Source organism: Larus michahellis, chromosome 10 (genome assembly GCF_964199755.1).
Source record: "Larus michahellis chromosome 10, bLarMic1.1, whole genome shotgun sequence".
In the NCBI taxonomy this organism is placed as follows: domain Eukaryota; kingdom Metazoa; phylum Chordata; class Aves; order Charadriiformes; family Laridae; genus Larus; species Larus michahellis.
Genome location: NC_133905.1, coordinates 13667212 through 13684542, shown reverse-complemented (window position 1 = coordinate 13684542; position 17331 = coordinate 13667212). Strand labels below are relative to the sequence as shown.

At 40.2% G+C, this 17331-nt stretch overlaps 1 long non-coding RNA gene across 1 annotated transcript; it reads right to left on the bottom strand.

The window, feature by feature from the left end:
* Positions 1-1220: 1220 nt before the first annotated feature.
* Positions 1221-16068, bottom strand: LOC141749347 (uncharacterized). Its single transcript, XR_012589334.1, has 3 exons — positions 15951-16068; positions 15083-15169; positions 1221-1590 (listed from the first exon to the last, which is right to left on the bottom strand). It is a non-coding gene; the product is annotated as an uncharacterized LOC141749347 (long non-coding RNA).
* Positions 16069-17331: the final 1263 nt, after the last annotated feature.

Here is a 17331-nt window from a genome sequence, read left to right as displayed (position 1 = left end):
ATTTTGGAGTTCTTTCTCTTAGCAATTGCTGTAATTTTTGGTGTAGTAATAAAAATATAAAATGCATAAATACCTTGCAAAAATGCTAAATTAACAAGACAAAGAATAATATCTTATCTATGCCATCCTATTATGTATTTGTGACAATGATAATGTGAACTAAAACTATATATTTGTCTAGTGGGTTGTGACATAAATGAAAATAATTACATGTAAATGCTGCACGTGCAATTACACATAGCCTTTGGTATACGTGCCTCCCATGGATCTGACAATTTCTTTCTGTTTTTCCCTTTACATTTAACACGGGAAAATGAGTGGTTTGCTTTGGATGACTTGCACTTATCTGAAAAGTCCTGTTAGGTTAGGTACGGCTTCCCACCATATTTCCTCCCCTTCGGTAGCTGCAGTTCAGTGATAGCTGAGATTTCTATAAAACGGTAAATAATACCTTACAATTCCATGGCACTCATCAATGGCTGACCAAAATGCTCTTTACAAATAACCCAGAAGCATTATTATCCCCATTTTACCCATGGGAAAGCTCACACTAAAAACCTCAGATCTTTATTTATGAACTAATTAGCCTGAATGAATCATTATGTATAGAAGTTTATATATGCACATATATAAATATTATAAATATTTTGGCTAAAGTGTTTTGTATTGATTTTGCACGATACCCAATCCCGTTTGCAGTGGTATCCCTGGGAAATCCTGACTACTTTATTTGGATTCTTACGGTCCAAAGACAACATTGTCTAGAACTAATCCATAATACTGTGCATGGACAAAAGAAATCCATCCCTCAACCCCAAGGCCCTATAGCAAAGGTATCAAATATTATTTACAAGATGCTTTTTCCTTTACACTTCCTATCACAGACGAACTGGATTATCACAGTGATGCCTTGAATGCTTAATTTCAGGATGCAGGTGTTTCTTTTCAGGAGCTCGCTTATTAAGGTCACCATTCTGAAGATGAAAATGAGACATGAAACATTTTCCTTTTTTTTTTTTGTTGTAAAGTGTCATTTCTCAAGAGATCATCCCATTTGGGAGGTGTCTGATTCACTGTAAATGATAGCCCCTTGCTTGAAAGGGAAGCACTCAGGTGAGGGGGAAAAAGGATTAAGGATAAAGAAGGCATATGAAGTGTAGTTCCTTTTATTTTAATTAATTGGCATAAAACTTTATGTAGAATTTAAAGACTGAAGCAACCTAATATGCCAGAATTAATAGATACAATCATATAATTACTAAGTTTTAATGAATATCAGAATATCAACTATTCAGGCCTTGAAGTTCACTTTATTTCTCTCATTCTCTTCTAACATTTTAATTTTTGCTGTGTGTGAACTCAGTGAGATGCATTCAAGCGCAGAAAGTCAGCAGCCAGATTTGTAATATCACCCTGGCCCTCTGAAATCTCATAGAAAGCTTCAGTGAGAATTTAAGAGTCACATGAATTTCTGCTCGTATCTGCGGAGATGCCAGTTCCACTTTTTATGACAGAGTAAGCGTTGGCCTTGAATCCTTAACCGCCAAGATATTGCGAATCCAAGCCGCTATACCCAAGTCACAGGGACACCTGGAGAAGCAATATAATAAAATCTATTGCTACTCTTCCTCTCACAAGCATCCTTCCCCCCGGCCCCGATGGTCCCCACAGACATTTGTGCAGGTCAGTTCTTCTCCCTGCTGGTACATCACGGCAAGATCTTGTAGCTCTTTTCTTGGCCCTGCCATGAAGCTGCACCAACACTATCTTGTGGGAGCTCTTCATCCACCTTGTGTCTGCTTCAGACTGTGCCCCAGGGCTCAGGAGGGGTTCAGTACAATTCCTCTGGTGATTCTTCAAAAACACCTCACCCTGTGTCTTACTAAGGATCTAATTAGTCTTCCTCGCCAGTCCAAAAACTCTTTGCATAATTGTTTTTCAAGCCTCCACTCTATAAACAAAAGGCCCTATAATGATTTTACACAGCTGAATATTGGTATTTCTTAATAGATTTCTGGAAATAAAAATTATCTGCAGAAAAAAGATAACATGTATTCTTTCTGTGTAACCGTACCATCATTATCTCCTTTATGAATTTGCATTAGTAATTAACAGTGCTGTGTATTTAAACTACTTAAACAGCGTATATCTATGGTTACTGACTTCTGAGTAAGCAGCTTCAAGGTTTTATTAACTTATAATTATCAAATTAGTTTTACCTATTTTTTCAGCCAATTTACCACCGAATAATTCATGAATAATAGAATAGCTAGGAATAATCTCAGGTATTCTGAGCTTTGCTCTGCAGCTGGGTGACAACCATTGTGGTTGCAGGGCACAGCAGTTGGGGTCGGAATCAGAATCACGGAATATCTCGAGTTGGAAGGAACCCATAAGGATCATCGACTCCAACTCCCTGCTCCTTACAGGACTACCTGAAACTAAGCCATAGGAGTTGTCATGGGGGTACCGTGAAACTTTGAAAGGAAAAAAAGAGAAAACCTATTATATCCATTCTAACTCTGTAATTAAAAACTTCTCGTTTGATGACTCATAGAAATGGAAGAAGCAATGGAAAAAAACATGTGAGGACAAAACATCTCAAGTTTAAGATACAGCATTTCCTACTGCACAGCTTGTCTGCACTAGCATATGGTGCTATTGACTTCATTTCTATTATGACCTGGTTAAGGTCTGAAACACAGATCTTGTATCTGTATCACTCCAATAAGATTCTAGATATCTGGGGATAATTCTCCTTTTCCTGCCTTCCATTCCTCTTCTTGGACCAAAGAAAGAAAAGGAGGTGGAGGAAAAGGAATACAAAGATAGCAGAAACTGTGAAGAGAGGAAGAACAACAAAGTTTAGTGCTGTCCTGGTTAAAATGAGCACAACAACAAAAAAAACATTGATGTATATATTTCTTGGCCTTTCACTCAGCCATTTTACGCTTATAAAAGTCAGACTTGTAAGTGCTAAAATATCAAGGGAATCACATTCAGAGAATTCTTCTCTGCTTTGAAGTCCGTCACAAAATCTGCCATTTTAGCCATCACACATCGCTGCTGGATGTACTACTTACTCGTCTGTGAATCTATAAATGGCAGCAGCAGCAATGTTGTCCACATCAGGTGGATTAAAGTCTTTATTTTTTCCCTGAAAATGTCAAACATGTTACATCTATCCTTTTCAGATAATGAGTTGTGTGCAAGGAGACAGTAGGATTCCAGTAAAGATAAGATGTTTATCAGAGGAATGAGAACAACCACTCCTTTGCTATTTAGGATAAAGAAAGTAATTACATTAAAAAAAAAAATAAAATCACAGCATTTATATTCTAAGTGCTTACTGAAGGGGACAGGAAGTTGCACCTTTGTGCTGTGTTCAGACAATGTCTGAACATTTCCCCCTTTTTTCTGTTACACGGTTGACCCCTGTGGGCCAAGTAAATGCAGTCAATGCATTTGATCCTGCCAAATTAGCAACAAGTCTACTACCTTATTCAGAGAAATGACGATTTCCAAAACACAAGGTATTTGCTGTCTGGACTGTGAGATGTTACTGTGTGAAATATTTGCCTGTAACACTTAATACAGGAGATCAGTCATAGTCTTGGAGAATATCACCACAAACCATATTTCCTTCAGCCCTTCTTAACATTTGAGTATTTCTTTCAACATTACCTGATACCGTATCAGTCACACCATTCCATAACCTGGTATAAGGAATAAGCCAAGTTAATTAGCATGAGGGAAATACTGAAGAACTGGTCATTGAGTTACTGTCAGTAACCTATTTATAAAATCCCATAATCCCTTATGCTATCTTTGACAGATATCATAACATCCACATTTTATGAAATCACTTTAAAATAAAAGGAATGGTAAATGTTAGTGTTTGATGAATGCTTAATCACCTGTGGGTGAGACTTGGCGAGACTAGCAGTGAAATTCCTAGGACAGAGGAACAGCTTTCCCACCCTCCCTCTTTTTTCTGGGTAGAGTATTAAGCATCCATAATTACACTGATTTTTTTTTCTGAAAATTATTACAATGACTGTCTCCCATGACAGCAAGACATGATGGATCTTGAATAACGACTGTGCAGATGAAAAGAGTGCAGGGGGACTAAAAAGTGTTGAAATTACTGCTATTGTCTTCTCTGGGTGCTAAACATTTACCTCACACGGAGGAAAACCAACAAGACATTACAACTGTAAAGCAATTTAGGTGGAAAGGGACCTCTGGAGGTCACCTGGTCCAACCCCAGCACTTGGGGAAAGACCAATACTGAAAGCGACTCTAGTTTGGCTGTGAGTAAGAGGTCTGAATTCTGATCATCTTCAATTACAGAGCTTCCACAGCCTTTCTGGGCAATCTGCTCCAGTGTCTGACTATCCTCAGTGTGAATGGTGAGGGTTTTTTTTATCCCCTAATATTTAACAAGAGTTTCCCTTGCGGCTTTTGTCGGCTCCCCTCTGGCTGTGTGCCTCCAAGAAATAAGTCTGACCTTGTCTTCTCTAATGTCACTCATTAAGTAGCAGCTTCTGGGCCAAATATGGGTTGCCTTCTGCAATAAGCTCATCAGATTCCCACTCTGCTGTTAAATTAGTGCTGTCAGCAGCCACCATCAAGGGCAGGTGGCCATTCCCAGTGACTGAAAAGTGACCACTGGTTATTGTATGCAGAGTCACTGCAATGCAACTGGCAGGTTTTCTGTTAAAAAAAAAAGGATGGAAAAGAAGAACAGTCCACGAAGAGGAGATTTCCCCAAATATTAAGTATTTGGGAAATCGGAACACCATAAGAAAAAGAAAAGAAAGAAAAATAAGAAAACATCCTTTTATGCTTTCAGAAACTTAAATAATTCTCACTGACATTTTTGATTACTATCTCAACATTTCTTATCTGAACTTTGTACCCTTGAAAAATTCGATAAACCGGGTTTGGCAATTTTATTTCAGCAAGAGGGAGCTTGTGTCATAACACAGTGTTATATAACGATTAAAACCTGGGAAAATACATGGAACCTGGAAAGGGCCCAGATTTCAGCCGCATCCTTGGAGCTTATCTATAACAAACACATAGCTGTAATAAAAAATGAACTGGATGGGAATGCATGAGTAAGCTCTTCATATGTAGCAAACTGACTTGTGAAAAGAGGAAAATACGGTGGTGCTCATGAAACAGTACTTTCTTCTGATCATAACTTTAGTGCTTGGTAGAGGAGATGGAAAGCTAGTGACACAAATGTATTCCCAGCATTGTAATTTAAATAACACATCTGCACTGCAAGGCTGTATCTACATAGACATAACCAGCACCGTAGCTTTTCTGATATCAGTCATAGGGAATGAAAAGGACTGGGCTGAAAGCATCATTTATTTTCTTTAAAACTGAAGAATGAGGGGCTATTTATGCTGGAAGAACCATGTAAGAGATGTCTTGGGAAAGAGAGTTGCCTGTGAGCAAAATTCTCATTGAAGTTGATAGCAGATTGTTTTGATTTGAAGAACATTCGTGTTTCGGTGCTCCCTGGCTCTCTCCTGCCTGGTCTACTCTATCAGAAGAGCCAGGCGATCCTGCCCCAAGGGAAGTGTGTCCAAAGCCCAGCTCATGCCTTTGTCCTGCACTCGCAGCTTATCTCCTGCACGAACACAGGATTTTGGTGACTTTTTCATTTACTGTAAACAGGCATCACTGTTTCCATTATTTACTGTGAAGCTTTTCAGTCTTGTTTTTTTTGCCTTAATTGTAGGGCATACTGCATCTGCAATTAATAGTTAAGAGTGCCTGGAGCATATGATGGCTGATTCTTACACTTTTATAAATTCAAACAAATAAATACGTAACTAAATGCAGCAACAATGACCTGTAGTAAATCTTTTTCATTTTCTTATGTGTGTGACTGTGGAGGGAGAAGAATCAGACAGCTGTTCACACGTTTCTGATCTTCATTTAAAAAATGCTGTCACATTCCTTTGACTGTTGTAGAAGGTGGAGAGGGAAACGGAAAGTACAAGGCAGAGATTTGGAAAAAAAAAATAAAATCCACCAAAACCTCTGAAATGATGCGCTGCATTATAGTAGAGGTAAGCTACTTCTGACGATCCTTAATAGCATAGCATCTCCTTAGGCTTGAATTTATTTATTTATTCTTATAGTGCCCCGAGGTCAGGGAAAGCCTATTCCACTCTACAGTACTAAATTTTTCTCAACTCTTATTTTAGGAGGCTCATCTGAAATAGCAGTCCCTGATGTCTCATTAAACTGCTGCTTATGCTGGAGTTGACCAAACTCTGAGTGCCTTAGCAAACAAAAGGTTTGCTTTTTGACATCTCCGGGAATGCTTCAGTCTTAAGTGTCAAGTAGCCTCAGTTCACACTCACACATGAATTCTGTTAAAGTACAGATGAGCAAGGACATCTAACAGGTCTTTGTGACCTCCATGCCCACAGCTTGTGTCACCACTCAAGTGAAGCCCACACAAGTTTCATCTGCCTGTTACAGCCACAGATACCATCTCCTAGCTGCGACCAGAGCCCTCACAGGTAGTTCTGTGCACCCACCGCTGAGTAACTGAGTCAGAAGGGACCTCTGGAAGTCAATGTCCAGCTCAAAGCCTTTCTCCAGAGCGTGAGTGCATTAACAGCCTCTGAGCCCATCAACAGCAGCAGGAGGAAGGACTAAACACTTCATCGCATCTACAAGGGACTTGAAAATTGTCACCAATCCTTCAGAAGACTTGGCCCAGCTCATGGAAAGAGTCTGCAGCAGATCTAGGACTCTGCTGTGCCTCCCAAGTCTAAGTGTTAAACAAGATCTTCCCAGAGAACCCAATGCACTTCTGTGGCAACACATACTTGTAATCAGAATTTCTGCTTTCAGATTTAACTGTTTAGCCATTTTTGTGGACTCCGATACCAGATCACCTGCAAGAATGTTTGTATCAGCTAATTTGGATTATGAAAGCCCCAATTAGAGCAGAAGAGTGTTGTTACATTTTCCTTAATTGTTTTCATCCAGCTTTCTTACTGCTGCAATGAGCAGGTACAAGAAACAAAGGCACTTACTGTCCCTACTGAGTACAGCCATAAAATTATCCCCAGGGAGCAAGAACACAGAGGGACACAGCCTGCAATTAAGAGTGGATAGCACAAACAGAACACGAATTCCTTTAGAAATTTTTAGGCAAAACAAGCCACTTCCTAATCCTCCCTTCTTGTGCATATTAAGTCTAATAGATTCTTGAAGGAGGAAACAAGGCTGATAAGGAGTAATTTTATCTGCTGCTTCCTGTGTTAGCACAGCGCGCATAATGAACAGTCCAGTACACACTCTTTCTGCTAACCAGGGGCATAACCTAGCAGCATGAGATGTTCCTTGCCAAAAAGAAGTTTCACAGGAGAACAAGCAGAAGGCATCCTGTCTTCCTGCTTAGGTTGTACCAGGGCTACAGCGACACTCTTCAGTAGGAGTTAGCACCCAGCTTTGTTCAACTCGTCTGGGCTCAGACTGCGACCTTTTGATTTCAGTCTTTTCAATAAGTGTGCAGATACAGTTACTCAGATGCATGTTCCAGTTTTCTCTAATCCAATGGACATATTTGTGAGCAAGAATCATGCTCTTTATAAGACTTCCCTTTCTTGCAGAAGTAAAAATGTGCAAACAAATGATTGTGAGCAGCAGCCTGAAGAACACAGTATTCCTACAAACTCCTCTGCTGATGAATGGAAGCCTTTGCTGACTTCTGGTGCATTAACGTTCATTATGGAGAAAGGGCCATTGTGTGGCTGCAAAGAGATCCCATCCTGCTCTACGTTTACAACATAATCAGCTCCTAAAATCAGCTGTGCTTGCTTTCTAAATTATTTCCTCTTTCTTTGGAGACATCTGCCAACTACTTCCTTTCCCCCCTCTGATTCTTAGAGGAAAAACACTCTAGAGAAAAAAAAAAAAGAAGGGTTAAATTATTCCAAGCCCTGCCCTATAACATTGCCAAGGAGGGGGGAGAAAGCGAGATTGCTCAATGGCACTTGAGGTGGCAGCAGGAGACCAGCCCGACCCTGAAGCCAGAGGACCAGCCATGGACCTGCATGAGCTGGTCCATCAGCAGCGGGGAAGCTTCAAGGAGAGAAAGATGAAGGAAGATAACAACAATGAATGCAAATGTAAAGTGAAGGTTAAGTGAAAGATCAAAATAAACCTGTTCAGCAGGTGAAGGAAAGGAACATGGGATTGCCATTGGAGTTTCACATTGACCCAGGCAGCTGAGCATAGGAGATTTGGTTGAAACTGTGCAGGAGCATGAAGTGGGGAATCAAAACTGCAGTGAAAGGAAGTCATTAACCAGACAACTACCTCCAGCATTTGTTTATCTATCTCTATTAGTGTTTGCCTTGTTTATTAGGATTATAAACTCAAGAGGCCATACCAACTCTGGAGTGACTATACTGTATTTCTCCCAACCCAGTCTCAGTTCCTGATTACAATGCTCCTCTAGGGTGCTACTCTAGGCAAATAATATAATAAATAATGGAAATAGACCCAGGAGGAAACTTAGATGCTAACTGTGTAGAAACAGGAAACCTGAGGCTTCATTGCTGTATAAATTTAATGTTGGGTTTAAAGCTCATGCTGTTTGACGGGTAGGTTTTTAGAAACCTGAGCAGGAATACGATGCCACTTTGAAAATGAAAAGCACTGAAATTTCCATTCTGTCTCCTGCCGCATTAGCGCCAGCTCTGTCTCTTCAAATGTTTCCTGCTGGTTCTCCTAGAGCACAGGAAGCAGTGTTCTGGTGATTAAGCAGCAGTATCATTATAAAAGCCAAATGAATAATCATTGTGTTAATGAACTTTATCTTAGAAAAGATTAGTTTTTTTTAATGTTAAGCCTCTTTCTGTATGAAAGAGGAAATGCACTCTCATTCCATTTAATCAACCCTGAGATGATCATGAGCTATACAATTTAATTTTCTGTCTGCATGTATTCTTCCATATCTGCATATCCAGTTGCTTAAATGATGGCATCAAATCATTTTAATATGGAGAGAAGGCACTTTCCTGTTTGTATAGACAATGAGCGGGTTTGGCTCTGTTTGCCAGATTACTGTTGCAGAATAATCTCTCTTGAAGGGATTTCAAGAGGTCAGAGTCCCAGGCCGCTGGCCGACTGCTTTGTGGTAACCAGTGTATTGTCTAGCTAGTAAGTAATTATGGTGAAAACCATGTAAGAGTGGGAAACTACAAAATATAAGGTGAAAAATCACTTTACAAATAAAAAGATTAGGAAAAATAAGGGTTGGAACCACAAAATTCTAGGGGAAATGACAACTTGGTGAGATCCTGCCTTCCAGTCGGAGAAAACCACGATCGCTTCCTTCCTCTGCCTGGGAAGATCTAAACCTCGTTCTTCAGGGGAACAGGTCCCAAGACAAACTGCTTTACAAAACGTTTTGAGGTGAGGTAGTCAACTGCTGGCTTTGACTATTTCTGCCTGTCTTTAAAGCACCTTCTTTAAGAAGGGAAGGTCAGACATGACCAACAGAGGTAAGAGGTACCAAGCGTGCTGTGTTCAGAACCATATCAACCACCCTTTTCAGCTTGTTTCCATGAAAGCTCCTATTCAAATCGTGCCCTCAGCTCCAAGGAAAATACTGATGCATTGAAAGAGAGAAGCAGGATACCATGGGAGGCCACCCCAGCCATTGTGGCTGGATGTGTCTGGTCACCTCTCCCGGTGCCTGGGAAGCCAAGCCTGTCCACTGTCCACACTGTGCTACTGGGAAGCACAGGGTGCATACAGGGGGGGAAAAAATAAAGAAAGCATTTTATAGGTATACACTTCCCAGACTAATTTTCTAAAAGTGAAAAGCACAAGGTCATAGAAGTGGTCTAAGGAATACAGCAATCTTTTTATTTTGATAAAATGATTGTCTGAACTTCATTTGTTGTCAGGAAAAAAAAAAAAAAAAGAACTGCTTTTGCCAGAACATAAACATCTCAGATTCCAAAGGGGCTTTAATACAAGAAAGTAGCTGCAGTTGGAAATTCAATATTAATTTAAGTCAATGGATATCAATCAAACCAGCACCCATAGTCACCAGGTCTGGCCTTCAGAAAACACATCATGTCAACTGGTTGTAAACATAAATTCCTTCCTGGTCACAATGGTACCTTTATTAGAAACATAAAGGTATAAGAAATTTGTTAGGTCAAGAGAAACATACGTGATTCATTTTGGGTTCTCAGAAAGAACCATTTCATAATCATAATCGTCTGACACCAGCGGAAAACACGCAGCACACAACGTGTTTTCTTCCACATATTTCCTCAAGTGACAAACTTGCACCACCATTGCACCTGCCGCCGCTTTCCTTTCTGATCATAATCCAGCGAGAGATGAAATTATTGGGCTGTCTTTAATTAGTATATGTTCTCTGATAATCGGTAGATCGCTTCATTATATGTAACTGTAGCATTGTGTTGCCATGGTATTTTTACCCATGTAACATAATGAATGACTCGATAAACAAAGACCACACTGCATGGGGAAGGGTAGTTGTGCAGTCTGACTGGGCATAAGTTATCTTTTATTGGTTTGTAATAGATTTGGGAAATGGATAACATATGCTATCAAGAGAGCGCCAGACACCAACACATGCTAAGAAGTCCAGAGGGAAACACTCAGATAATTACAAGCTTTTTGTGGATTAATCAGCCTGCAAAAATGTTGGAGTGGTGTTAAGCACCCAAATACCCATCCAACTCTCACTAAAATAAAAGGCGAGTCATCATACCCCCAAATCACCCATAGGGAAGCTGCCGGTTGTCTTTTCTACCAACAGGAATGTGACCATATATGCCTTAACACAGCTCCACGGCACTAGCCTCCCCCAAGGGACAGCAGCGGTACCTCTGCAGAGTTATTTTTGCCGTACCCTCCATGCAAGGCGCTAATAAAAGAGGCTGCATACGGAACTGCTGCTTTGGCACCATGGCAAATATTGATCCCTGCTGTGACAAAAATTTCGCAAACGACAGGATGGTCTGGCATGAACCTTTTTTATGTTATTGGGACAGGGAATTGCAACAATTGCAACTGGATAATTGGGGTTGTTTGTTTTTTTTTTTATTCTGTTCCTGGTAAAGCCATCAAATAGACCATTATTAGCAAAACTGAAAGTCTTCAAAACACAGTCTGTCTTAAAGAACGCCTTTAGAGCAAGAAAATAAAACAGGTTCATTTGAAAGTCTTAAATGACTCCTTTTGGAGTACTTACAAATGAAGTATGGTGTTTGGAAGAAGACAGAAGAGTTTCAGTTCTGTTTTCAAAATGCTATATTTTAAAATTTTACATTGTGAACAATATATTCTTGATTTTTTTTGGTTGGTTGTATTTTTTTTTAAAAACTATGATTAAATTTATTTATTTATTTTTTTTACAGAAAATAATTCTATTACAGATCAGTCTGACACCTCCACTCCCCACACAACTTTGTTGTAAGAACTTTCTTTGGATTTCACTAAACTGTTTTTGGTTGTGTTCCCCCCCGCCCCGCCAGTTTTTAATTCAGGCATGAATCTCCAAATTCATACCTTCAATTGTAACAGAGAAAAAAGGACCCAGCGTCATGATTATAGGCAGAAACCAAAACTAAAATGCCTACTCTCTTTCCCCCCACCCTTCTGTTTTTTCTCCCCCTTAACTCCACGCTTGTCTGCTGTAGGCAAATCACAGTTATAAAACTATAAAGAACAAAATTATTTCTTAAGAAAAAATGAATTGGGTTTAAATGCATGAAAGTTATTCTCTAACAACTGCTTTCTTCAAGTTCTGGGAAGAGTTATCTAGAAAATCTGACAAACAAACAAAAAAAGCTTTCTATGTAGGCAGATGAGGTGAGCCAAAGGTAACAAAGTCAGAATATAGATGTGAAGAAATAGAGAGGAAAAGCAAAGAGAAATCTGCCATTTTATTTTTAAACACACTATGTTGAAAGAGAAGAGCAGAGTGGGAGAAGGTATTAACCCAGAAAAGAGAACAGATTGGGAGAAAACAAGGCAAGGGTAAATGCCGTCTTTATTTGTGGTATTACCTACCTAAATAATAAAACTGGATGCAAGTTTGCAAAGGGCAGGGGGGGAATGTATTCAAGTCATTCAAATAGTTTCTAGGACTAGAGCAAATTATTTGAGGAAGAAATAAAGTTTTAACCTCCCCCCCAAAAAAAACCGCCCCTTGCACTTCGGCAATTTCTTACTTATTCTTATTACTTTATTTTTTAAAAAGAAAACACTGTGTTTGAATCAAACTCATCTGAATAACACTTTATGAAGGAATTAAAAATATTGGGGTTTGTCAGAAATCCCAGATTATTTTTCTCTTTGACCAGCCCCATACGGAAGTTTGTATAAGTTTACTGTTCAAACGGTAAACGGGTTGTGAAGAGGAGAGTGAGCTGGAGGGAGGTGGGACACGATCCCCCGTGGCACCACCTGGCCTGGGGCACGCTGAGCCAGGCACGTCGTGCTGGGATGCAGGGTCTTGTGCTGCCTTTTCCTTTCACACCCTGGCGAAGCCGGTGCCTCTTTCTTAAGTCACCTACAACTTCAAGTTACTTCCGAACTGCATTACCAGACTTTCCTTCTCTTTTGTCTTTGTCCTCAGAGATCTACCCAACAGTTTCTAGCTGAGCATCTGATGCTAACGTAATTTATGGGCTGTTTGTTTCTCCCCTTCCCTACCATTAATAAAGGAGGATCCCTACTTTTATAGTTACACTTAAAATAAATCAACATGTTAATTGGGATTCAGGTGGGGACCTGCAACAAGCAGGATGGAGAGGAAAAGATCTTTAATTTTAACTGTAGCCTTTTACATCTGGAGTAGGAGTTTACAGCTGGGAGAGCGAGGTCAGGGGAAAACCATTATTCTTCAGACTTGTCACATTAAAACACACCCATCCGCCTCGCCGCAATTCCCCTGCGTGCACGCACCAAGGCTCTGCAAGGCTTTTGCCCAGCCATGTCTGTGTTGCTAACATCCATTCTGTATCTCATTAACACCACTAGCCATTATTCAGGCCAGATACCAACACTGTCACCACCAAGAAACATCTCCACAGCTGTTGTAGTTCCAGCTTCCCTCACCACTCCCAGCAATTAACTGTAAGAGCTTTTGACTAAGTCTTCACAAACAGTATGCTGCTCTCCTGTCCTTCTTATGGGTTTAGGTTATTTTTTGTTGTAGGATGTTCTCAGGTCCCTAGTTGTATACACATACTGGAGTACCACTGGGCTCTCAGAAGCATCTGGGAAGCTGGCAGGTTGCCAGTTTACGAGTGTGTTTCGGTAGCTTTAAATTGCAACGCGAATGAGCAGGCAGCGAGCTGGTGTATTCACTGCCAAGGTGCTCATAGGTCCACTGCAGAAAGAGGGTTTTGGAAGCAGATGCCTCATCGGTTTTAGGTTTTGCCTTTAGAAACAAGATCAAAGAGAAATGGTTGTGAAGGAAAAATAGTTGTCAGATGTAGAATCTGCAGAACTTGAGACATTCACTGTCAGTACATGTGTATCAGTCACTTCTGTCCTTCAGGCACAAAATAAAGTACGAGGTTATTGGCCATGAACCCAGTAGCACCAGAAAATGAGAGCTTAGACTCTGGAAATGAAATTTTAAGTGACCAATTTAGAGAGTCTCGGAGATATTTATACATCAACAAAGCGTGCCCTTACATGCTTGTTAAGGTTCTGGAAAGATCAGTTTGGCTGTGTAAAGCTGATCTAAGCTGCATCTAGACATCATATTTTCAGAGGGGGTCAGAGCCTGCACTGGTGTCCCGACTTACATCACAACCCCACCACAATGCTACAAGAACACACTCCAGAGTTAATGGGTTTATTAGCCCTGTCTGATGGGGTTGGATGGGCAGAGGGTGGTGCACGTGCACAAGGGATCGCTGCCCTTCAGCAAACTGCTCATTGGACCCAGCAACTCAACTATGTGACCTTATTATTCAGTACGTTTCCCCTCCCATTTGACTACTACCTTCCCAAATAGAGAGTCACATTTCAAGTATGGTTACACAGAAGGTATATTTGGTTAAAAAAAAAAAGGAAAGTAATTGCTACAGTATACTAATTTTGATAAGCAGCAGTTAAAATGTACAGAATCTCTATTGGATTATTCTTTTTCAGAAGTTTTTGTCCCAGAACAGAACTAAAAGAACAGATAAGCAAAAAGCCTAGATTGGCAAAAAACAGACAAAAGTTTATGCCATTCAGTTCCAATGAAGCCCATGTTTCAGTGGTGACGGAGCCAAAGCAATCTTTAACCCAACATCTCCAAAACATTTGAAACTTTTCTATCGTCTCTAAATTTTCCCCAAGCTGATTCAAGAAGCTCCTAAACAAACTAGCAGAGCTCTTCAGTTCTTATACTGGTGTCATTCCTTTTCATCAAAGTTCAAATTAATGCACTGAACCTGGTGTACCTTTATAGATGAAAAACAGCTTTAGCATTAGATTGGAACAAGTCAACAAAAAACAAAGGTACCAACTAAGAAGAGAGCCATTTATATTGTCCCACACAAGCAGTGTGTCAAGGAAAGAGGTTCAGAAAACTAGTTAAAGGTTAGAAAACTCAACCCACCCACCCCACTCCCCAATACCCCTCTTACAATAAAACACCAGCTGACGTAGAGGTCGGACATACAAGCACCAAATTGCGTAGCCAAGCACAAGCCAACAGCCAGACAGATGCACCAAAACTTTCTGCCCGTGCAGAGGTGAAACCCACACAGCAACAGCAGGTTCCAGCAGAGCAACTACCAGGAAGGCAGCAGATAAGACAACAGATTCTACAACTAATGAGAACCATTAGTTAACAACAAATTGCCATCAGTCTCTCCAAAGCCTGCCCTGTGAAAAGCAAGATAACCACTAATTCAGCTTAAAGACACTTATCTCCAGGGAAAGCTTTTTGAAAAGTGTTTCAGCTAAAAGCTGCCACATCAGATCAGCATTTGGTGTGTCCTCCCCACAGGATCCCCCCAGCATCTGCCCTTTTAGAGCCTACCTGGCCTCCCGATGGGCTTCCCTCTGCGCTGGGGCCCCAGCAAGAGAAGTTGGGGCTGGGAGGCATTTACAGCACAGCCTCCACCTGCTAAACACAAGGTTTATGAGAATCACTTAGTTGCCGAAATCACCACCCCCACCACCCCCCGAATAAACATTACTCATGGAAATCAGGTGCCCATCACAATATTACATGAAGAATCAATACTCCTTTGATGAGAAAAGGATACATCATTTTCACTGGACCCTTGCTATAGACAAGCATGTCTCTGCTTTGTTTCCTTGTATTGCTGAGCAACAATATAAAAGAAATTAAACTGTTTCATGCAGCCTACAAGGTTATTTGCCTAAGGACTGAAAAATAGCGGCAGGAGAGACACAGTTGTGTTTAGTTGGTTTTTGTTTTTTTTAAGGAGATTGTCTGATTTTATTCTTGCTAGCAGACTTGCTCTACTATTTTCAGGGTAGCTTAGTGTCAGATAAAGCACACCAAAAACATATTATTTAAAACCTGTCAAAGAGAACTTGGTTATGTCTGTAGTAAGAATTTGACACTCTGCTGAATCCTAAAGTTTGCTGCTGCCTCTTGAAGTGAGCACAATAGACTGTGCTTCAATGACACCAGACATCTTTCCCTTTTGTATGCAGGGACAGACTAGGCAGTAGATTAATAATTCAGTGCTCATTAGAAAGTACAACATACAGTAAGCAATCAGATATAATTAGGCAAAAATATATACATGATTACAGACTGAACAAGATCTATGAATCTATTTCAGGTGGAATATCATCATAATTCCAGTAGAAGGGTCAAGAATAAACAGGAATCCTATAAAATATGCAGTTTAAACACATTTTTTTTTCCTTACCATCATCTGTCTGGTAGAATAATTTTTCACTAGAGTATACTGCAAGTACATCCAACATGTTCAGACTCACTCTGAGTTTCTTTTCCTGCATTAAAATCACTCGGAGAGGATGTTTCTCCTCAAGACCCTTATATCAAATTAGTATACCTCGAGGCAAGTATATGACCACATAATTGAAGCAGTAAATTGATGACAATTAGCACATTAGCAGTGAATACCAGCAAGTGATAGTCTTAATTGACAATGCAGTGGTTAGTAATTGATGTTAATGACTCACAAGAAGAGGAGACAAGTGACTAAGAACTGCAATTTTTAGCTGTTTTCCCTGCTGGTGAAGCCCCGTACAAGATTGGGGCAGGTGGGGATGTGGGCTGGTCAGAGAGCGTGCAGAAGTGCCACCTGACGAGAGGCTGGGGATTTAAGCAGGCATTTTGTGCATTACTGAGAAGCAAATACAGCTTTCGATGGCTTAATAAAATACATTAAAAATTGCTCCAGTGTTCAACTACTTAAAGAAAGCCGGTAGTTTTTTCACCGCTTCCACAATTCATCATTCTCGGGCATTTTTGGAAGAGTTGTGCCAGTTCTTTGCGAGGTTGTGAATGCAGTCCCTGAGCGGCACACGCAGGGATTAGGGGATGTTCTCCCCTTTTCAAAATGTGTTAATGCATGAGAAAAAGAAACAGGCCTAAAAAACAATGCCTGTTTAAAACTTTAAAAAGCATTGGGCTACGTTGTCTGGACAGATGGTACATTTTGAGCAGCCTGCCTTATCTGGGGGACCTCCTGTCACTATAAACAACTCATGGAAACTAAGACGTCGATGCCATTTAACTGGGCTGAATTTTACCCAGGAGAACAGCAGGATTAGGAGCTTTATTTTCCTGTTACACAGGAATTTTCCTGTTCGTAAAGATGTATTCCCTGCATAAAACACTTATTGTATTGAAGAGGAGGAGAATTAATCATATTTCACAGTAAAACATATGGATAACCATGTGGGTAGCAACAATTATCCAAAGATACCTAACAAGATGACACTGAGAGATGCCTAATTATAGCCTTGGACTTCCCAACAGTAGCTGATGTACAACCACATATACAGGATAATCCCTTCCCTAAAGACTGATGCCAAGACCTAGAACTGTGGATTTTTTGACACATAACATATCTTTACATCAAAGGCAAAAATGCTTATGAGAGAACTTGTTATGAAGCTTTTTGTTTTTAATATTGTAGTCCCTATACTGTATTTTTAAATCAATTTTGAGAATGATTAAAAGCCAGTCCAGGGCTGGCTTCTCTATGAGTGTTATAATCTTCAAGGCAATCATTTCCATTGGAGTTTGAATGATAAAGGACTCCCATAAATTTTAAAATG